At 41.0% G+C, this 8,627-nt stretch overlaps 1 long non-coding RNA gene across 1 annotated transcript in view; it reads left to right on the top strand.

Annotated features, from left to right (window-relative positions):
- The first annotated feature begins 8,556 nt into the window (after nucleotides 1-8,556).
- Nucleotides 8,557-8,627, top strand: part of LOC109321929 — a 370-nt gene continuing 299 nt past the window's right edge. Inside the window, exon 1 of the long non-coding RNA XR_002104228.1 lies at nucleotides 8,557-8,596. This is a non-coding gene — a long non-coding RNA (uncharacterized LOC109321929). The remainder of the gene's footprint in view (nucleotides 8,597-8,627) is intronic.

Genomic DNA, 8,627 nt, shown 5'->3' on the forward strand with positions numbered 1-8,627 from the left:
CCTCCTCCTGGATACACAAGTTTCTGTGCTACAGCACAATGCAAAAATGTAAGCTTCTCAGTAACGCAGGACTTGGTCATGTGGCTGCCCACTGAATTCCTTCCCTTTCTACCATCATAAAAAGGAGTAAAGGACACTGTTACCATTTATATTCTCCTGATTACACAAGCTGTTTTCATTTCAGGGCCCTACTGCTGTATTCTCTCTTATACACAGAAAAGATTGAGCCTTTTACTGGACTTTGTTAAAATGGATGTAGGTTCTGATTGTACAAATTCATCAAGTAGGGAGCTTTTCTCATGAGTCATTTTAAAGTAAACTCTGTGCACATCCTATTCAAATATGTTGAACTGTTTGAATGATAAAAGAACGCACAAAAACTGGAACCTGTGAACTGGGTAGACATATTTTAAAGGCAGCTTTACTAAACATAAAGCAGAAAACTAAGCTCCGGCCTCAAAACATCTTATTTTGAACTGGGATGAGTGTTCTCATATTGTTACTGGTCTCTTACAGACCCATTTTTATTCTGGAGAAAAAGCCTTTAACTGTAGGAGAGTTTCATTTTTACTAATGACCTGTTATTATTAATCATCTATCCTTTTAAGTGAATCCCTGCACTAAATTAAAAAAATGAATCTAAGAATAAATCTGTTAAAAAGAATAAATTTGCTGCACATCAATCCCTGCAGGCCATATGCTCATAAGTCAATAGTTTAAAATGAAAACATCTGATCAAGGTAATACACCTGTTAAAGGAGCATAAAATTCCAAACCCAATGGTAAAATATAAAGATTATAAAACCTCTTAAAGGAGCCATCAAAGTGAACTATTAAATGGATACATCTGCTTCACACCAGAATACATTTCATAAGTGCCACTCACAATAAAAGAGCATTAGGACAAGTATTTTGTAAAGGAATAAGCCTGTGCAGTAAATAGGTTTTTGCGAATATGAGGTCTGTGTGAATCAATGCAGGTAAAAGAAAACAAGTCTTTGACTTTCTACAATGCTTTTTAGACAATGCTCTCAAAACAATTTACAGCTATTCTTTTGATTTTCAATACACCTGTGAATTATCAATTTATTATTTCCATTTTACAGATAAAGTGAGACAAAAGAAGCTGTTATGACTTGGTGAATCAGGAAAATGGAGGAGCTAAACCATTGCCCAAAGATCAAACTGACTTTTATTTTAAGTTTAGCTAATATTCATTTGTTTCATTTCCTCATACTCATGCACTTCATATTTTGACTGGAAGAGGAAACAGAATACTGCAATTCAGCCATTCTTGCAGTATTGTTACATTCTCCACAAATAAAATAGGAAGGGAAACAAATCTCACAAGGAAGACTCTCTCTTAGATAGTCTCAGTGTGAGGGTTTACCAAAGGGTTCAGAGAAGGATTTGGATTTTGGACACTTAAAGTCCAGTCTCTAATCTTGTGGAGGTTCACCCACAACTAGTCACACAAACCTCTAGACAAGTGCTTCCCAAACTTTCCCTCAGTATGATCCAATTGTGGCCCCGTTTCCTTAGCATGCCCCCCCACACACACACCCAACCCACAGCCCCTCACCCCCATGACCCCATCTGCTGAAGTTGCAACCCCATTTGGGGCCGTGACCCACAGTTTGAGACCTGCTGCTCTAGACCAAATTTTGCATTTTTACTCCCTCAGATGATCCCCCAGGAGATGCACCTACATGGAGACTAAAAGTGATACATGCAAAATAGAGAGGAGGATTTGTATAAACTGAATCCTTCCCAGACCTTTGGAAGTCGGGCTGAGCCTTTGCAATTAGAAGAAGGAGGGGAAACAGGGGAGTATGGCGATTCAGGGCCTGGCAGGTTATAACCACCGTCCATCGTATTATCTTCCTAGCAGATTTGCTCCTGTTCCTTTCCAGCATTGTTTCCATTGACCTCAAAAGTACAGGAAAACTGCATGTGATTTCATACCACTCTGCTCGCAGGAGTATAAAAGAAAAATGATCCCCTTGCATAAACTTTCTCAAGTCTGTAGTTCCTATTGCTAGCTCCCAAATAACCAGCATCAGAATCTTACAAACTAAATTATTCCCCCTCTGCTGGCAACAGACAGCCATGCCTTTCAGACAGCACGCTCCACCTCCAGGGGGGGAATGCTTCACACAGCTTCTGCAGCAACCCTCAAACACATGCAAGCTCAAAGGTATCCACAGCTCATTCACCATGTGCAGCCTATATTTGGCACGCACACACACCTCCTTTTAGGGAAATGAAGTTAGGTCCCAATCCTGAAAGTACTTTATTGTTAACTCTCCTGAATGCTCCTGTAACTTTGCTGCCAGGAACAGTTCCAGTGCAATTACTCCCACCAGTAATGCTACGCATGTTGATGCTTCCACAAGAGGAGTTTAATTCATTTATACCCAGGACTATCTAAATTAGTACAAAAGCAGGATTTGGCCCATTCTGTTTACTCATGATTAATACCTTGCTCAACGGACGTAAAGCAGAAGCTTCACTTAATATCATCATGTGTTGCATTATCATATTTGTCAAAACAGTTTAGCAGTCACGGCCTCTTCTGCACTTTATATAACACTGCATTTTGGCATTGCTTTGAAATACCCCATGCAGGTGTCAGACTGTTTAAAGGGTACAATATGTGTGTTCGCCTCACACTCCCATTCAATGTGCAAATCACTGCCTCTTGGAAAGTATCACCTTCTCACTGCTGACATTTATGTAGAACACTGAAAGTCTATTTCACCAGATATGACTTCAGTGGAGTTCTCAATAACTTTAAAGATCAACCATAACAAAACAGAAAGGCTTCTGAATTTTATTGGCACGTGCTCTTAAAAGAAGTACTGAAATATGTGCACCTGCCACAACGGAAATTATTTTAAAAAAAGAAAAAAGCAAGCTGTAGAATTGCAGTCCACAAATCTATGCTCCAGGCAGATGATTAAAAAGACTTGTCATCTGCACTATGGAAATACACGTGAACATAGCTACCACATGTCCTCTCACAAAAGCCCTTTCTACAAGTATAATTTACAAGTAAAGCTATTCCGGAAAGAATGGGTTAATATTAGCTGCATGTTATACTCAGTGATGCCTTAAATAATCATCACATGGTTTCTGTAATCTGTTCCATGCTGTCAGCACTGGGTTAGTCATAATAATATCAGATAAGAGCTGTTCAAAGTGACATACTAACCAACATGAGAGCCACATGACTTTCTGGCTATATTGCTGCCCTTCATCTGAACTTTGGCTTAGATAGCCATAGGCAGTCCTAGACCAGTGCAACACGTGTTGTTGTACAGGGGTGCTTCCTTGTCTCTAGGCTGGCAAATGTCTCTACCCCTACTACCTAGTGCTGAAGTGCAGATCCAGTGCACTACCTGCCAATGAAAAACAGTCCCTTTTTTTACATTCCCACCCCCTGTGATGGGTGAGGCACTGCTGCTTAAGGGCACGTGGGGTGAGTTTTCCTTTTTGTGCACTGACTCTTATCTCTTCCATGTTCCTTGCTCTACTGTAATGCGTCACTTATACTGTGCAAAGCACTAGAGCAAAGCAGCTGGGTAATAGTGTACAGAGAAATCAGCTGATACCTCCTCACAAGGAAAGCACAAGGGAAAGGGAAGAAGGAAAGAGTCATAATGGGTATGAGAGGGAGAAATGGAGAATCTGGGAGAAACCAGGTATTGAAATGGGAAGAGTTGGGGATGGAGTGAGGATTGCATGAGAGGGGAAGGAGACATAAACTTAAGGAGCAACGAGTGACTGGTTAACAGCAGGTGCTGTGGTCAAAAGGAAAGAGAGTTCAGGGATTAAACAAACAGTTTAAGTGAGAGGGAGAGCTCAAACTAAACAAGGGCAAAGGCAGAAGAACTGGAGGGTGGGGCAAGGAGGAAAGATCACAAAATGAAGCGGGAAAAAGAGCCCCTGTGAACCCACATGACAGTGCAAAGAAGCAAAGCCCAAAGCCAGCATGCAGTCTTCTCCCCATACCTACCCAACGCTTATGCCAGGCCAGTTTAGAGAATAATAGTCAAGGTAGAGCTTATCCAGATCAGCTCTGTATTATGGCCTCTCCCTTTCCTTGTACTTATCTGACTGTAGCCAACCATGGTCTCTCATCTCATACCTAGCTAATAAACTTTTTAGGAAGGGGTTATCTGTCTGTCATTTGTTTGTGTTGCACCAAGCACATGGGGGTTCTGGTCCATGCCTGGAGCCTGTGTTGCACAGTAACAGTAGCAGGAGTAATAAAAATAATACCCAGACCTGGTGTGAGAGTGTGTGGAGGCAACTGAGGGAATCATGCAAATTTCCTATTAAACAGGAGGGTAAGGGGAGTCTGTGCCCGGGCCGTGATCAATGTAAAAAGTCACCAGGAAGCACAAGTTACCCTGACAGAGCTCCGACAGAATGAAGTATACCTATCCTATACCATGTGGCTGTGGAATAGGAGCAGTAAACATCACAAAAACATTTCAACCCACCCTTAGAAGGCTGGGAATCCTGTACTTCCAGGGGTTCATGCAGCCACAGATTTAGCAGCACTGTCTAAACCAGCTCTGCAGAGAATGAAAGGAGGTATGCCAGAAAGAAAGAGAAATAGGGACAAGAAATGTGTAAGGAACAAGGGAAAGAGACAAAGGAACAGGAGTGAACAGCTTAAGAGAAGGGGAAATTCACAGACACAAGAAAAGGAAGAGAAGCTGAAAGGGAAAAGTGAAATAAAAGGATGAGCTTAAGGAAAAGCGGGAATAATCGAGATAAAATATGACGATAATCATTATTATATTTTACTAGTAAATAAACAAGCCATGCAAGTACTGGTTTCACCCACATTGTAGAACATGTTCATTTAATACTTCCCTGAGGGGCCAAAGAGTGATAGCTATAATGCTACACTTGGGATTTCGGTCTTTTGACTCTGCATTGTATGTGTGTCTGCCAGCTTATTTTTCAAAATTGTATTCTACAGAACCAAATCATGTTTTTATACCTTAAGTATCAGTCCCTGACTAGGAACCAAAAGGAGGGCTTGAAAACAATTATGCCAACCTGTTGGGGGTACTTGAATAGGGTAAAAGGTAGAATTGGTTTTTCATGGTTTGCCAGCAGTCCACTTGGGAGGTTCCCCTCCAGCTTCCATTGAAGCTAATAGAAGGACTCCCACTGTATTCAACAGGAGTTGGATGAGGTCCCCCACACACCAAGAATGATAAACTGGCTGTCAATCAATCACCAGAGTATACACAGTCTAGAGAGCAAAACTGAGCATAGGGAATTGTTCCTTTCCTCAGTTTCTTGGACACAAAGTACATCGTGTACTTACACTAAATTAACATATCTGCATGATCTACTCGTTCCTCTCTGTCTGTGGGGCCGCTGGCTTCTTGTTGAGCATTCAGTGTTATACTCTGCACATCTTTTCCCTTATTCTGCTATGCAGAATTTTATTTTCTCCTACACAGAAATGTAACTCGAAGCTGCAGTTTATTATTATTTTACAGGACCAAAAGATGTGGGTGAAAGCAATCCTTGTACAGTTCAGGGCTATGTCCTCTCAGGGACCAGAATACACAGAGCTTTATGAGCCAACTACTGGCTGCGTATTAACAAACAGGGATCTTGTAGCTCAAACAGTTAAGTTGCATTTTTTTGAACTACCCTGAGGTTCAGGGTTTGATTCCTCATGGCAAATGACGCAATTCAGAGGTTAATGACATATGCAGAGCCTGTACAGCACAGGGCAGGCCATACATGTACATGTCAATATTTCCTTGCTCACAGTGAAAGAATCGTCTGGATAATTTTTGCCGTCTGCTTTGTGAAGAAGAGGATCATTTCCTTCAGCTCCAATGGAGCTCTGGTTTACGTGCCATGTGGCAGGAACTTCTTATCCTACTTTATCCTAGTGGATCTGATGCCTCAGACACACAGGACAAATACTAAGTTAATACTAATTCAAAAAACTACGTTAGGCATATCAGAATTCAGATAAGAAATTCTGGTCCTTACCAATCCTAAATTCCTTATCCTCCCTTCAAAATCAATGTTTCTGAGAAACTGCTCTCAGTGGCCATGTCTACATGAGATGTTAACTACGTGCTCATTTAGCTTTTGCATAAACAAGTTTTGAATTGCTGCACAGGACCTGGAGTTGCCACAAAGTAATGTCACCAAATGGCTTTTAGGTGATGCTGACTGTGCAGTAGTAATGAGCTATTGCGCAGTAGCATCACATCATGCTTCCTGCCATTTGACACTACTGCACAGTAGTAACCTAGTATCAAGTTACTGCATAGTCAGCGTCTTGTGTAGACATGGCTAGTGATGACCTAATATAGTATCTTGGTGCAGGCAAAATGCAAACTGTTTTAGGGAACGTTAACTTTGTCAGTGGGTACGTCAGTAGTTCTCAAACTTTTTAAACTCAAGGCACCCCACAGAAAATGTCTGCTTTTAGCTTTTACTTGTTTCTTGGCTATGGAAAAATAATATGGCAATTCTTCTGTTGCAAAGAACTCAGAAAAAACACAACATTATTATTCTTACATGTCTCTAGAAAAGTTGTAAGTCTAGCTCTAGCAGGAAACAAATTCACACTAATGCTGAAGAATCTCAACTGTGATAATTTAGCAGATCATTAATCCCACTCTCTAAAGAAGGCTGTAAAGCAGAACTAAATATGCAAATCCTCTTGTGCTTTAAACCTGCATCTGTCCGTCCGTCCATCCAACCATCTATCTATTGTAGTGGAATTCTCATAAGATCATAGTGTATTCTAATCCATTAATGTAATTCAACTGGAGCATATAAGATTAAATATAAAAAAATGATGTAAAAATAATATTAAGGCTCAGGCTACCAGAGGCCTCAGAACCGTAGATAATCTTACATACTTTATGATTTCCAGTACATATGCAGAAAAGAGGTGAGCGTGGCACTGGGGGTTAGTAAATTAGCCTTTTATCACAAGAGACTGACATTCAAATCCTGATTATTCTAAGTCACAAGTGCAAATAAGGTGGGTGCCCTCTTTCTAGCCCACTTAACTAAACTGCAATATGATCTGCCCTGACAGACCAGGACAGTCAGGCCTGTAATGTCAGGGGTGTTGGTGTATTGTCAGGCCTACACAATGGCTGGGTGTAGAGTGGTGCTATTAACCCTTCACTTTCTTGAACAGTAAAATCTATCCACAAAATCTAACTAAAAATAACATTTACCCTCAGCAGTCTATCTGATATAAAAGTGTTTCTGAATCCACTTGAACTATCTTGCTTTTTTATTGTAAATCATAAACATAATATCAAATTGCTGTGCCAATGTCTAAGGAACTCCTTCTCAGAAAACACCGCAGTGCAGAGCAAAAGATATCATTTTTTGGATTGTGAGATAAAATTCCAGGGAAACAGAGGAATGTAGGATGGGAAAGGACAGTCTATGTCATCTAGTCCAGCCTTTGCGATCAGAGGCAGCCACCTAATAAACATCTGACCAAGAAGGTACAGACGACCACCCACTCTAGTGTTTTTCATATACCAGACAACAGCAGATAACACAAAAAAACAAAAAAGCCCACCTTCCTCTCCCACCCCCAGTATATTACAGAAAGTGAGAAGGCAGCCTACAGGGATTATAATGACAGAAAGTTTCAAGGTAGAATAAACCTAGTTGTCTTGGTACATTTATGCAATTTTTAATTATGAAACATTTGACTGGAAGCAATGTTACAAGCATTGCAGAAATTTTCAAAGGACTATGCATGGTAAAAATAATATGCAACTCACACAAGCCAAAAGTCATGCTAGGCATGAGAATACCATAAAGAGGGGCTAATTCTATTCATGAGAAAACTCAACCTTGTCAAGATAGGAAAGACCCCACCTGAGAAGTTTGTGTCATAGAGTAGCAGAGGTACTCTTGCCTGGAGTGACCTGAGGTGGAGGAGTTGCCACAATCCTAGGACTGAAATAATATTCCTCTCAGCCTGAGGGCCTAACTTTTGTCTGAATGTGCATCTTTCTCTCCCCCATGCAAGTTTGCTGGGGTAGGAAAAATTTCCATCCTTTCTTCAGTTGCTATGTCTGTTGTGAGGAGAAAGGAACTTGTCATCTGGGGGAGAGACAGGGGCTAGCTATGGCTTCTGTATGGCTACAGCCCTCTGGAATTCTTTCATTTGTCCGGCAACAAATTCCTATATTGCTCCTCTAATTGGCCAGCAGTCAAAAGACTATTTTTATTTCTGATTTAAGAGGGCTCCCATGGGTGCAGAAGTTTTGGCAGGGGCTGCCAAACCTGAATTGGTGTGGTTCTGTTGCATCACAGTGAAATGGAGGAGAGAGAAGATCCGTTCTTCTGCATGTGAGAGCACAGTTCTACTGCATTTGGTGTATGAGTGTCCACTGGGAATATGGTCAGGGATCAGTAAATATACTACTCTAATACAGAGGTGTAGGTTGAGACGAGCCTATGAACTCCACTTCATCAACCTCCTGGATACTAAAAATCATGGACTAAATATAGACGTTGGATTTATGACACATTATAACCTGCCTGACATCTGACTCCCCAGGTATCTCTCCGCTATTTATCCCCCTTCTCTT

This window comes from Crocodylus porosus, unplaced genomic scaffold, assembly GCF_001723895.1.
Source record: "Crocodylus porosus isolate Cpor-Errol unplaced genomic scaffold, CroPor_comp1, whole genome shotgun sequence".
NCBI classification, from domain to species: Eukaryota; Metazoa; Chordata; order Crocodylia; family Crocodylidae; genus Crocodylus; species Crocodylus porosus.